The sequence below is a fragment of the Neophocaena asiaeorientalis genome, unplaced genomic scaffold (assembly GCF_003031525.2).
Source record: "Neophocaena asiaeorientalis asiaeorientalis breed wild unplaced genomic scaffold, Neophocaena_asiaeorientalis_V1.1 scaffold629, whole genome shotgun sequence".
Lineage (NCBI taxonomy): Eukaryota > Metazoa > Chordata > Mammalia > Artiodactyla > Phocoenidae > Neophocaena > Neophocaena asiaeorientalis.
This window is the reverse complement of record NW_020175468.1, coordinates 129,438-144,639: the sequence shown is the minus strand read 5'-3', so window position 1 is coordinate 144,639 and position 15,202 is coordinate 129,438. Positions and strand designations below refer to the sequence as shown.

The window sequence follows — 15,202 nt, the reverse complement described above, 5'->3', positions numbered from 1 at the left end:
TTAGCCTTCATCGGGTAGGTGTGTTTAGTATGACCAGTCCTTAGGCAAGGAAGTCATTCACCAAAGAATTCATTCTGGAGATTACCTCACAAATGCCATGAATGGGCAAAACCTTTACTCAGGGCTCACATCCCGCCAATCATCAGATAATCCATAGTGGACGGAACATTACAGATGTACCGAATGTGGCAAAGTTGCAAGTTAGTGCTCACTTGTCACTAGATATCGGAATATTTATCCTGGAGAGAAACCACTCAGATAATTATGTGTGTGGTAAGGATTTTACGCAAAAATCACAAGATGGGAAGGTACTGGAACTATCCCTTACTAATGCAACTAGTGTGGCAAAACCTTTACCTTGAGTTCAAGTATTTGGCAACAGTGCAGAGTCCCCTGAAGGGAAACACTACAAATGTATGAACAGAGGCTTTATCCTGGCTGCACAATTCACCAGACTTCTCAGCATGTATCTTTGAGAGGAACCACACGAACTAATATGTGTGCTAAGGCTTGTACCTAAAGATGGAGTTTCTGAAACATAGAGGATTTAGTTTGGAGAGCAACGTTTCAAATGTAATGAATGTTGTAAAAGTTTTCATCAGGTATCTACACCTTCAGTGTAATGATAAAATTCATACAGGTTGGAAACTATAGAGATTTACTGAACATGGAAAGAATTTGATGAAACGATGCGTCCTGAGGTTTCACCACAGATCTCATATGAGGGATAATCCTTACAAATGTAATGAGTTAGGTAAATTTTTTGCGCCATTCTTAAATCAGCCTGCATATCAGAGAATCTATACTAGGAATAAGTGTTTCTCCAGGATTAATGTGAGATTGTTATGTACCTTAGAATCATTACAAGTCACAGTATGTTAAAAATTATGAAATGGTATGTATGTGACAGGAAGAATAACGTGCGAATGGCCAATTATCTTCGCTGTAAATATTCTATTAATTGAATTTTATTGAAAAAGCCACATTACAATTTATGCCTTTCAACCTGAAGTTTGAAGTCTGTTGATCTTATGCCTTCATTACAGGCCTTTGATGACTGTCTCTGGGAAGGAATCAGTAACATAAGGGGGCCAACTTCATTAGGTGTGGTTCATTCACATCCGTGCTCCCTGGAAAAACGACGCTGAATTACCACATTCAGTAGTTGTGAATTAGCAACAGGGAGGAGCAGAGAATAATCTAAAACTGCCTTGACTGATCACGCTTGCTATGCTCAGGGTCCGTGGACAGGCCACTGTGCGTTATAGGGCAGAATGCGCTACCCGATGACCGTGAACAGAGCAGAGCAGTAAGGACAGTAGGGACTGGACTTGCCGAGAGAGGAGAGTGACAGGTTCCTAGGGGCTGATTATGTGGTAGGAACAATGTGTCAGAAAAGTTGGTCACTTCCTCCACTGCATGTGGATTGCTGATGTTTGCATCTATGTTTAATGAGAAATTAGACTCATTCTTGGGAATTGAAGGGAGAGCAGTTAACATTAGAGGAAAATTTAATTACTGGGTGAGGCTTGTTGGAGGATAAGCTTACGGTTTCAATGTCCAGTTCCTCTCAAAGGAAGGAGCCCTTAGGCTTTTTGATCAGTTTGTCCAGATAGGCTGAATAAGAAGAGGTTTTCCTGAGGTGTCAACAGTCAACCCTTAGGCTTTTTGATCAGTTTGTCCAGATAGGCTGAATAAGAAGAGGTTTTCCTGAGGTGTCAACAGTCAAACATCAAAAAATGGAGTCAGGGGAATTCCCTGGCAGTCCGCTGGTTAGAACAGTCCGTGGTCGGAGAACTAAGATCCCACAAGCCACATGGTGCAGCCAAAAAAAAGAAAAGAAAAGAAAAAATGGAGTCAGACTCTTTAATAAAACACTGAGGCAGAGCCCCCTCGCCTACCCACTTGTATCCCTCATAGGTGTCCTATATTAATAAGTCTACTTCTTGCCTGTCACTTTACCTCTTGCTGAATTCCTTCTGTGCTGAGACATAAAGAACCTGAGGCTCAGTGAGTCCAGAGACCAGATACTGAAACCCCCACCAGGTGGGAGAAATTAACCGTGTGCTACCCACAAGCATGGACACCCCAGACTGGTGGGAAGGAGAAGGTTGAGGATGTTGACTTCCACTTACCTCACCACCAGCCAGTCAAAAGAATGCCCTCAAGCTTATCTCGCCCTCTCTGAACCATTACTATAAAACTCACTACCCACTCCAGGTTGGGAAACACAGTTTTGAGGGCATTAGCCTGCTGTGGCCCCTTTGCCTGGCAGAGCAATAAAGCTGTTCTTCTCTACTTCACCCAAAAAGAAAAGAAAACAAACACTGAATGCTTACTCTTGAAATTCCTGAGTTCTTGACTTGGCAAATGTACTTTTCTTCATGCTAATAATTTCTTACATTTCTTTTTCTGCAGCACACGTACATTCCATTGTTCAATATGGTTCTTGAAAATGCTTGTAAAATCCTATTTGGATAACTTGTCAGAGATATTTTTACCTTAGTTTAATAAAATTAATGTTTGGAAATGTTTATTAGATAATATAACTAAGCAGTTTACTCAAAGAGCAATTTTCTAAATGCTATTAAAATTTGAGTTTCAAATTATGCTGGTACACAATGTGTTATATTGTTTTCTACTGTAATAAAAAATGTTCTGAATTGTTTCCTTAGTGATAATTTTTTCTGTCACATATATTTCTCCTGTTTTATAGCATAGGATATGTAAATCAGTGGGTTGTTCTGGGACTTCTGTGACATGATAATGCCCATAAGGCAATGACAGGTACAAAGTGGGTGCATTATAAATATGAAGAAAAACTGTTACTTTAGGGCTTTAGTTCAGTGAAAAAACTGGAATGGCAAAATGGTGACATGAAATCTCTCTTGTGGGACTTGGCTATGGTCAGGTGCTTGAAAGTCAAGTGTGTGTGGAATTGAACAAACATGCAGTGAAGTGAAAGAAATTATAAGGATGAATGAGATAGACTGCAGAATTCCAATTATAGTGTGTGACAGGGAGAGAATCTCCATTCCCAAGTGTCTGGAAGCTGTGCTGCCCTTTCCTATTGATATGTTCACATTCAGAACCAGAAGATCTTGCAGAGAAAATAACATTTGTGCTGCTTTTAATATGTCAACTGACACCCAGTATCCTCCACATAGAATTTGTTCCCAACCAAGAATAATGTATTTTTCTTTGATAAGTGATCTTGATTATTATTATTTATTTATTTATTTATTTATTTAGGCTGTACCATGTGGCTTGCGGGATCTTAGTTCCCCAACCAGGGATTGAACCCGGGCCCCGGCAGCAAAAGTGATGAGTCCTAACCACTGGACTGCCAAGGAATTCCCTGATTTATATTATCTTTAATATGAATTCTTTCTGTCTGTGATTCATTTCTGTTAGTAATATTTTATGATGATTTATTTATTTTTTTTTTTTTTTTGCGGTACGCGGGCCTCTCACTGTTGTGGCCTCTCCTGTTGCGGAGCACAGGTTCCGGATGTGCAGGCTCAGTGGCCATGGCTCACGGGCCCAGCCGCTCCGCGGCATGTGGGATCTTCCTGGACCCGGGCACGAACCTGTGTCCCCTGCCTCGGCAGGCGGACTGTGCCACCACTGCGCCACCATGCGCCACTGCGAAGCCCTATGATGAATTTTTGAATCTTCATGTGGGATTTAATTGGTCGTTTTGTTTACTTTCTCTTTTTTTTCTATTAACTTTGTCTAGTTTTTTATCCTAGTAATACTGGCCTTATAAATTGAGTTGACAAGTACTCCCTCCTTTTCTTGTCTTAAAAAATTTTATAGCCTGCTGTATAGCACAGGGAACTCTACTCCATACTCTGATGGCCTATATGGGAAAAGAATCTGAAAAAACAAGACAAAAAAAGTGGATATATGTATAACTGATTCACTTTGCTGTACACCTGAAACAACATTGCAAATCAACTATACTCCAATAAAAGTTTAAAAATTAAAAAAGAAATCGTATGGAATTACTGGTAATTCTTCTTTATAAACTTGATAGAATTGTTGAATGCCATCGTTGTGACTTTGTTAAATTACCTTTTGTAAAGTTGAGCCCCTGAGTGTTGAAAGTTAGGCAACAACTCCGCAAGACTGCAAGAGAAAGTGAAATGGAGACGTTTATTACTAACAGATTCTGGAGGAGCTACAAGGAAGGTATAGCTGGAGGGAACATGTAAGAAGTCCAGGTAGGGTCTAGGCAGAGAGCATGGGGCCGGACCTGGGGCGTAAACCTTCTTTAGGGTCCATGGATAGGCTGTTTAAATGGAATTGGTGAATTCAAACCAGAAAGAAAAGGAATTACTAAGCTTCAGTGGGGGAAGGGGAGCCAGATTTAAAGAAGAACCAGGGGAAGGCCAGGGGTGATGGGGAAGCGTGGTTGTCACGAGGGCAGTCCAGGGAGTCATATCCCTGTGACCCTGGGCTGTTAACCTAGGATGTGCTGTCAAAGGAAAGGCTAATGTCAGTTCACGGCCCCAGCAGGCCACTAGACTATACCAGATAGATACTGAAACAGCCATATTATGGAGTAGTGTATTTAGGATCTCACAGTCACCATCTCAGCTTGCAGATTTCTTTCTTGGGTAGTGGGGATTTTGAAATTTAAAATTTTCTTTGTAATTCAAGGTAGTTATTCAAGTAATCTGTTTCACATTGGTGATTTAGGTTACTCGTTTCATGGAATCAGTCCATTTCACCTTAGTTTTTAAGTATTATTTTGTAGAGTTTTTGTAATAGTTCATTTCTATCCTTGTCTGCATGTTCTATAGTGATATTCCCTATTTTATCTAATAATCAGTAGTTTTGTTTAGTGTGAACAAAGGAGGGAAAAATCGTTTCTGAGAAAAGCTGCAGTTATCATATATACTAATATTATTTACAATCATTTATCACCTTTCTGTGAGATCATACATGTCTGCCCTTTGGTATCAGTCTTGGCCACTTGACTTAGGCAACCCTCCCTTTCACTTGAGAAGATTGCACTTCCTTGCCCATTTTATGCAAGCTTGGCTTTTCGCATAAAAAAAAGCCAATTTTGTGTGGGCCAATTTGGTGTGAGTAGAAAGGCATATTTCAAGTTTAAATGGAAGCTTTCAAATCTTCTGTTTGTTTCGTATAACCCTGTCTTCTCTCTACTGCAAGAAGGGTCTTGGATAGACTGAAATTTTATGCTGAATGACAGAATCAAATTATACAAACAAGCAAGGGGTGAATAATGGTACATATGATATGAGGAAGAAATAAATGTTTGTTGTTGTAAGACATTGAAAATTCAGGAATACTTGTTACATAACAAAACGTGTAAAAAGGTGACTGGTACATTTTCAATGACCTTTTCTTTTTTCTGCCCACCTTAACCTCCCAAAGTCAAGGTTATAGGTGAGAACTCATTGTCTCTCATTCCTTCTCTCATATATTGCCTCTTTCCATTAGAATGTCCGTTTAATTTTGATTCAACTACAGATATATTACCTTCTTTGTCTAACTACACTGGGTTGACTACAGGTTTTCAGTTTTAACACTTCCAACTGCTTTATCATTGAATATTTGTAAAATAACCTTACTAAAATTGCCCAGTTTCATGGTGCTGCCTTCACCTGAGGAAGGGAGCCTCAGAACTACATGAGCTCAGTTAATACTTCAGTCCCACCACAAACAGGAAGTTCACACTGAGGGCTAAAAAGCCAAGCAAAGAAATCAAGTGAGCCCTTAGACTTTTAGTGTATTGGTAAATTGCTGTTCCTTTCCGATGAGTGCTCTTATTAACTCCACATTTAATTTACTATTAAACTACTATGTGATATTAACATACCTGTTATATCTGAGGGATGATCAGAATTGGAGAAGCTACCTTAAGTACTTCCTATAGAGGAATAGAGAATTAAATAAGATTTCCTTGAAACTACAGAATATATTCAATTGAGGGTAGGCACTTAAAATGCTACTTTAATTTTTATTTTATTATTTATTTGTTTAATCATTCACTTAAAAACAATTCTCTTGGCCCCACTGCACAGCTTGTGGGATCCCAGTTCCCCGACCAGGGATCAAACCCGTGCCTCCTGCAGTGGAAGCGCGGAGTCCCAGCCACTGAACCGCCAGGGAACTCCCCCTTAAAATGTTATTTTAAAGTTATGTTTCTTTCTTTGGCCTGGTAGCAGGGCTTGCAGGATCTTAGTTCCCCGACCAGGGGTTGAACCCAGGCCCTCGCCAGTGAAGTCTTGGAATCCTAACCATTGGACTGCCAAGGCATTCCAGAAAGCTATATGTTTCTGGACATGAAATGATTCTTATCATTTTAAATTTTTTCATTGTCCACATACAAAATATTGACTCCCAAACATCAAAATTATATCAAATATATGTACTACAAGTATCCACATTACAATCCGTTCTCAAGCATATATATATATTTTTTTGACCGCACCGTGCAGCTTGCAGAATCATATTTCCCCACCCAGGGATTGAACCCTGGCCCTCTGCAGTGAAACCTCAGGGCCCGCCAGGGAATTCCCAAGCATATATATATATTTTGTTGTTGTTGTTGACCGAGCCACACTGCATTTAGGATCTTAGTTCGCCGACCAGGGATCCAACCTGCTGCCCTGCAGTGGAAGTGCAGAGTCTTAACCACTGGACCGCCAGGGAAGTCCCATATTTCCTTTTTTTAATAAGATACCTGGGACTTCCCTCTTCCCTGGTGGCTCAGTGGTTAAGAATCTGCCTGCCAATGCAGGGGACACGGGTTGGAGCCCTGGCCCGGGAAGATCCCACATGCCGCAGAGCAACTAAGCCCATGTGCCACAGCTACTGAATCTGCGCTCTAGAGCCTGCAAGCCACAACTACTGAGCCCATGCGCCACAACTAGAGCCTGGCCTGTGCTCTAGAGCCGCGAGCCACAACTACTGAGCCCATGTGCCACAACTGAAGCCTGCACACCTAGAGCCCATGCTCCGCAACAAGAGAAGCCACCGCAATGAGAAGCCCGCACACCGCAACTAAGAGTAGCCCCTGCTTGCAGCAACCAGAGAAAGCCTGGGCGCAGCAACAAAGACCCAATGCAGCCAAAAATAAATTTATTTTTAAAAAATAATAAAGATTCCTGGGACTTCCCTAACGGTCCAGTGGCTAAGACTCCACACTCCCAATGCAGAGGGTCCGGGTTGCATCCTTGGTCAGGGAACTAGATCCCATGTGCATGCCACAACTAAAGATCTAGAACCAACGCAGCCAAATATTTTTTTTAAAGGATACCTTGGACTTCCCAGGTGGTGCAGTGGTTAAGAATCTGCCTGCCAATGCAGAGGACATGGGTTCGAGCCCTGGTCTGAGAAGATCCCACATGCTGCGGAGCAACTAAGCCCATGCACCACAACTGATGAGCCTGCGCTCTAGAGCCCGTGAGCCACAACTACTGGGCCCGCGTGCCTAGAGCCCGTGCTCCACAACAAGAGAAGCCACTGCAATGAGAAGCCCGCGCACCGCAACTAGAGAAAGCCCACGAGCAGCAACAAAGGCCCAATGCAGCCAAAGATAAGATACGTTTCATATTATTTTTAGGTGTATTTTTTACAACAAAAGTGCTACATATATATATGATATTTACACTTTGCTCGTTATGTATGATGGAGACCATTCCAGTCTACTGACGTTACTCACTCTACTAGCTTCTCACGCATAGCCATGTATTCCCCTAATTTCTCACTCCCTTCACATAAAGGCAAGGTCATAGAACCAGTTTTGCCAAATGCGGAGGTACTAAAGGGTTTCAAGCAGGAAAATGTCCTGAAAGGCGGTTTCTATGTGGACCGAAAGCAGAAAAGGCAAGGGCTTCGGTACTGGCCTCAGAGAAATTTGAAACCCAAAGGGAAACGGTCCGCGATCAGTAACAGTGATTTACATGGGGAGGAGGGGCGGAAGTGGGAATTAAAAGACCGCAATGACTCCAAAACCCTGAGGATGGAGTAAAGGGACCGCGAAGCACAGATTTCAACTAGCAAAGAGAAACGCTCTGCGTTGCTACTTCGTTCCAAGAATTCCATTTCCGGGGCCGTAGAGAACTGCGCATGCGCCTCGTGAAGAGGCCGACCGGCCGGGGCGGGGCCTGGACGGACCGCTACGGCAGTGTTTGGGGGTCGGTGAGGGGAACCCTGTCCGGGAAGGGAACGCGGGAGGGCTGGGAAGGGGGAGGGGCCGGAAGGTGTTTCCCTGTACTTGACTGGCTTGTTTCAAATTGCAGCCTGTAAAAATTTTAAGTTAAAGCTTACGATTGTGGTGGCCAGTTATGTCGTAAACTAAGATGTTTCCTATAAAGAAGTTGAACACGGTTTAAATAAAATCTGTTTCTAACAGTAGGTTGCTCTCATGTCCTGCTAGTAAGGCCAAAGTTATTCAGGTTTCTGGAAATGTGGGTCTCCTAGACTGGTGGGCATGGGGCAGTGGTTGGCTCCAGGAACATTTTGTGCAATTAGAATTAATTTTAGCAGTAGGAAATAAGAACTGAACTTGTCTCTGTATTATACACTAAAATGAGAAATACAAAACTCTCCCTGGGTCGAATGGGCTATTTCATACTGACACCCTGCAGAATAGCTTCCCCGTTTCTATTCCCCTTTCACTCCAAAGGCCAAATTTAACAAACTGCTCAGTTCCAGAGACTCAGGGACCAGACGTAGGGTCTGAGACTGGAGGACTAAGGCAAGTGATAATTTAGGTCAGTAACCGTTGCTTCAAAAAGAGCAAAACGTTTCCAAAATTGTTATAAATTGGACTTCCCTGGTGGCGCTAGTGGTTGGGAATCTACCTGCTAATGCAGGGGACACAGGTTCAAGCCCTGGTCCGGGAAGATCCCACATGCCGCGGAGCAACTGAGCCCGTGTGCCACAGCTACTGAGCCTGCGCTCTAGAGCCTATGAGCCACAACTACTGAGCCCACGTGCTACAACTACTGAAGCCCACACGCCTAGAGCCCGTGCTCCACAATGAGAGAAGCCACCGCAATGAGAAACCTGCGCACCGCAACAAAGAGTAGGGCCCGCTCGCCGCAACTAGAGAAAGCCCACACACAGCAACACAGCCAAATAATAAATAAATAAAATTATTTTTAAAATTGTTATAAATTGTAGGGGGTTTTTTGCTAACGTGTTTTAACTATTTGCCGTTTTAAAACCAAGTCTTTACACAGTGAGTTGTATAAACAACTTTTTATACAATTACATACATCACTATATGTTTAAGGTGTAAAGCAAAATAGTCTGACTTCCCTGTATTGTGAAATGATTACCACAATATGTTTAATTAGCATCCATCATTTCATATAGATAAAATAAAAGGAGGGCTTCCCTGGTGGCGCAGTGGTTGAGAGTCCGCCTGCCGATGCAGGGGACACGGGTTCGTGCCCCAGTCCGGGAGGATCCCACATGCCGCGGAGCGGCTAGGCCCGTGAGCCATGGCCGCTGAGCCTGCGCGTCCGGAGCCTGTGTTCCGCAATGGGAGAGGCCACAACAGTGAGAGGCCTGCATACTGCAAAAAAAAAATAAATAAATAAAAGGAGGAAGGGCAATAAGAAAAAATTTTTCTCTTTTGATGAGAACTGCCTTATTTTGCAAAACGCTTATCCTGAATTACCTTCAAAGAGCTTTGAGAAAAACTTGTTTACATCATAATATACTTAAGTCAATAATAACTAAATATAATGCAATTTCAAATTCACTATATGTTCATTATGAGAGTAATTAGAAATTTACCTTTGATTTTTAAACTGTAATGTATTTTAGCTGTTTGTGTTCTATTGCTGAAAGTTCTCTTATAAGCCTGTAAAATATATAGTATTCAGATGACATTGGGATTTATTTTCATCTGAGGAATAATTAACTTTGCCATATTTCTAAGGGCATTTAGTGGGGAGGTATATTCTCTTTAATATGTACCCTAAAGAAAGTAAAACTAGATTATCAACTATGCAATAACTTCATTTCTACCTCAATAGTTTTATGGCAATATCTGTCGTTAAACATTTACTACAAAGTATGTTTTCCTACATCCCTACAGGTGGAAGATTTCATCCATAGAGAAATGGCAATCAATTGAAACATGATGTTTACATAGGGATATTAGCATTTAAAATATTTTCAGTCAAAATGAGCAGAATGTCCTGGTGTAGCATACATATGAAGACATAACATTTTTTAAAAGTTTCAGTGACCGGAATAAATTTTGGGATGTTTATTAGAAAGATTAGTCTGTATTATGGAAAATTTCAAACTAGCCATGTTGGCAAAAAAGACGTTTCAGTGTGGACTTCCATGTTTCCAATCAGGGAAATGAGTCAGTGGTGGTACATTTCATTAAACACAGAACAATAGAGGAGAATCTGATTATAAGGCTAAGTCACGAATCCAATTTTTTTTTTTTGCGGTACACGGGCCTCTCACTGTTGTGGCCTCTCCCGTTGCGGAGCACAAGCTCCGGACGCACAGGCTCAGTGGTCATGGCTCACGGGCCCAGCCGCTCCGCGGCATGTGGGATCTTCCCGGACCGGGGCACGAACCCGTGTCCCCTGCATCGGCAGGCGGACTCTCAACCACTGCAAGTCCTCTCCCATTTTGAGATGGCCCACCTTCTGTCTGCGTAGTATGTTTCTCTCTAAATAAATCCACTTCTTACCTATCAAAGCAAAATAAAACAAAAAAAACTTACAGACAGTAACTTAAAGGAAGCACACGAGCTGACTGGGAAGCACCTTACAGTGCCCGCCCCCTGCCCCTCCTTCTCCCTCTCCCTGCGGCCGAACTGGGCACTCTCCTCGCCCCGCCCCTCGCCGGAAGCGCTCTGCCCAGGCCCCGCCCCCCGGAAGCCCTGCTTCTAATCGGGCGCTAGTAGTTTCCATAGGACCTGGAAGTGGAGAGTGGAGCGTGAAGGTCTTTCGACAGAGTGAGCTTCTCCTTTCTGCTGAAAAGTTTCGCTGCGGGCCTCTCCTACTACCTCCTCAGGGTCTTGGCCCGTGAGCCATGGCCGCTGAGCCTGTGCGTCCGGAGCGCTCCAGAACAGGAGAGGCCACAACAGTGAGGGGCCCGTGTACCGCAAAAAAAAAAACATAGAACAGGCAAACAGTGTATGACACCTTCCTCTGGCTAGTTATCCAAAGGAAACAAAGTCATTATAGTGAGGGAAATATTTGCCCTCCATTGACCATTACTGCATTATTCACAGCAGGCAAGATGTTGAAAGAACCAAATGTTTGTTGACAAGTGAATGGATGTAGAAAATTTATGTCATCCATAAATTATGACATTATTATGACAGAAAAAGACAGACATTTTTTGTGGAAAGTAGAAATATCAGACTTATAGAGCCGTAGAGTATAAAGGTTCTTACGAGGGTTTGGGTAGTGTGGTAACTGGGGAGATGTTGGTCGAAGGATACAACATTCAGTTGTAAATGTGTACAACATATACATCTCATGTACAGCATGCTGACTATGGTGAATCCACTGTGTTATTATGTACTTGGAATTTCCAGAGAGTAATACTTAAGTGTTCTCAGCACACAGATACAGAGATTACTGTGAGTTGATGGAATTGAAAGTTACTTTATTGTGATTATTATTGCATAGTGTTTGCATGTGTAAAATAACGACATCCGATGACTCACGTACACCATTCTTACTCATCAATTACAGCTCAGTAAAGCTAGAAAAAGAAAAGAAAGTGGGGGCTGTGCTGGACTAGGCTCCTGCGGGTGTTGCTCAACACAGGCTTCCCATTAGATCACTGAGGCATTTTTCATATACATGTTTTGTACCCTTTGACCAGAGATTTCACTTAATATTGTCGGTGTGGGGTCCAACCTCAATAATATTTGAGGTGCCCCAGGTGATTCCAATCCGGATGCATCATTGAACATCAGGACTCTGAGTCCCCCCATTCCTGAGGGCTGAGATCTGGGCTGAGGGTGAGGGCTCTGCTCTGCGTGGGGATGGAGCAGGGCTGGTCTGTGACCTGCAGGGGATCGTCGGGTCCAGCTGAGGTGCCCGCTGCTGCTGGGTACGTGAGGGCCTCACCAGGAGGGGAGCCTGATCTGAAGAAAGGGTGGGGAAACTCCTGTGTAGGTCTCTGTGTGGGAGTTTACTGTCCTGAGTGCCCCCTGGGACAGTGGGCAGCAGAGGACCGTCTGTTCCACATGCTGAGGGCTTCCCTGTGTGTGTGGTGGTGACTCAGGAAGGAGGTGTGTTGGTTCCAAGCATTAAACGGCATGTTTCCAACTTTCAGGGTCAACATCTAAAGAGTATCGCTACCTGGGTAAGAAGCCCGGAAGAGGAGGAAGAGGAAAGAAAAGGAGTCAGAAATGGCTCTTTCTCTGGTAGTCGTATTCTCAGCTGACTCTTCTGTCTGTCCTTCCTGAGATGCCCTTCTTTGGACTCACTAATCTCTGACTCTGAAGTGTCCCGCCTGCCACCTGTACATTCACTGTCACCCGGGTCCTTCCCTCAGGGCCTGTCATCTCCACTTAGATCCTGTCTCCCCATGACTCAGTGACCTGGAACTTGTGAGGAGTCCCCACTGGGCAGGGCTTCACACCCATGGATTAGAGACGTGTTGTCAGTGCTATTGGACAGCCGGGATTTTTTAGGGCCCCATCTGGATGCACTGTCCGCTCTCTGTAAACAAGTATAAAGATGCTGCACATGGAAGTCAGATACTAATATGCACAATACCTGGTAAAATCTGGAAATCATACCAATTATGGGCAATTTGTTCAGACTTTTTTAAGGCAATTAAGCTAAACGAGTGAATCACTGACTTCAACTCTTAATGATTGCGAATGGAATGGAAAGTTCAGAAACAGACATCAGTGATAGAGGGTGTTTTAGTCCATTAGCAAATTTAGTCTTGAAATCAACCTAAATCTCTCACAGTTGGAAATTCTTCATATCACTTTCATTACCTCCATTCCTCAGAGGTTGTCTTTCTTTTTTTTTTTTTAAATAAATTTATTTATTTATTTATTTTTGGCTGCATTGGGTCTTTGTTGCTGTGCGTGGGCTTTTGTCTAGTTGCGGCGAGCGGGGGCTCCTCTTCGTTGCAGTGCGTGGGCTTCTCATGGTGGTGGCTTCGCTTGTTACAGAGCACGAGCTCTCGGTGTGCAGGCTTCAGTAGTTGTGGCTCGCAGGCTCTAGAGCGCAGGCTGAGTAGTTGTGGCGCACGCGTAACTACTTATTTGCTCCGCGGCACGTGGGATCTTCCTGGACCAGGGCTTCAACCCGTGTGCCCTGCTTTGGCAGGTGGATTATTATTTTTTTTTTTTGCGGTACGCGGGCCTCTCACTGTTGTGGCCTCTCCTGTTGTGGAGCACAGGCTCCAGACGCACAGGCTCAGCGGCCCAGGCTCACGGGCCCAGCCACTCCGCAGCATGTGGGATCTTCCTGGACCCGGGCGCAAACCCGCGTCCCCTGCATTGGCAGGCGGACTCCCAACCACTGCGCCACCAGGGAAGCCCCTGGCAGGTGGATTATTAAGCACTGTGCCACCAGGGAAGTCCCTCAGAGGTTGTCTTTTTACTCTGGGTTGTATCCTATGACACAGAAGTTTTTACCTTTGCTGTAGGTAGATTTACAGCTTCATCTTTTTGCTAATAGATCTAGTTTCTCTGCACCATTTGTTATTGAGACTGCAGTTTCCCCTTCGTAATCTTGGCACCCTTGTCTATACATTTTACATATATTCAAAGGCTTATTTTTGATATTCTCGTCTGTTCCATTGGTTTATGTGTCTGTGTTTCTGCCAGTACAGCATCATCTTGATTACTCTGTAATATGTTTTGACATCCAAATACGACGGCCTCCATCTTCTTTTTCAGAAGTATTTTGGCTCTTTGGGATCCCTTGAGATTCCATATGAATTTTAGTATGATTTTTTCTATTACTGCAAACATTGCCATTGAAATTTTGATAGGGAGTCCATTGCATCTATAGAGCACTTTGGGTAATATGGTCATTTTAAGAGTATTATGTCTTCCAATCCATGAGTACAGGGTATGTTTCTATTTATTTGTATCTCCTTGGACTTCTTTTTGCAGCATTTAGTAGTTTTCAGTATACAAGTCTTGCACCTCCTTCGCTAATGCTTTCCTAAATATTCTGTTCCTTTGAATGCTATAGTAAATTGAATCGTTTTCTAATTTTCTTGGACATTGTTCATTGTGTACAGAAATGCAGCTGAGTTTTGCGTGCTGATGTTTTATGCTCCAGCTTTTGTAAAGTTGTTCTTTGAAATAGTTGTTTTACTGTGGAACCTTTTTAGTTTGTACATCTATAACCTTGTCACCTAAAAGAAAAGATAATTTGACTTCTTTTTCAATTTGCGTAGCTTAGAATTCTCTTTCTTGTCTAATGGCTCTAGCTAGGAGGTTTATTACTTTCTTGAACAGTAGTACAGAGTGTGCATCTTTCCCTTTTTTTGTTGTAAGCATTTATCAGTGTAGAGTTCCATATTAGTACAGCTTTGGTTACCTGTGATAAATTTGGTATGCTGTGTTTTAATTTTTATTCAGATGTTTTTCCCGTTTCCTTATAATTTCCTCTTTGACCCACTGCTTCTCTAAGAATGAGGTGCTTAATTTCCACATTGGGGGGATTTTCCTGTTTTCCATCTGCTCTTTATTTCTAGTATCATTTCATTGTGCTTATTTATTTATTTATTTGGCCACTTCGGCCGGTGGGCTCTTAGTTCTCTGACCAGGGATTGAACCCAGGCCCTTGGTGGTGAAAGCACAGAGCCCTAATGACTGGACGACAGGGAATTCCAAATTTCATTGTGTTTGGAGAAGATATTTTTTTATCACCTCAATCATCTTAAATTTGTTAAGATTTGTTTTGTGGTATAAGGTATGTTGCGTCTTGGAGAATGTTTCACATGTGCTCCTGAAGGATGTGTTTTCTGCTGTTGTTGGGTGGAGTGTTCTGTACATGTCTGTTAGGTACAGTTGTTCTATGGTGTTGTCCAAGTCTTCTGTTTCTTTATTGACCTTCTTTTTGTTTTCATGCATATGTAAAACTGGAGTATTGAAGTCTCTTACTCAACGTTTTGCTCTAGTCTATTTCTTTCTATATTTCTGTTAATGTTTGCTCCATATCGCGGGGAGGTCTAATGTTAGATGTATGTA

At 42.8% G+C, this 15,202-nt stretch overlaps 1 pseudogene; it reads left to right on the top strand.

Annotated features, from left to right (window-relative positions):
• The first annotated feature begins 8,106 nt into the window (after nt 1-8,106).
• The window catches only part of LOC112415291 (zinc finger protein 347-like), a 15,992-nt pseudogene continuing 8,896 nt past the window's right edge, over nt 8,107-15,202 (top strand).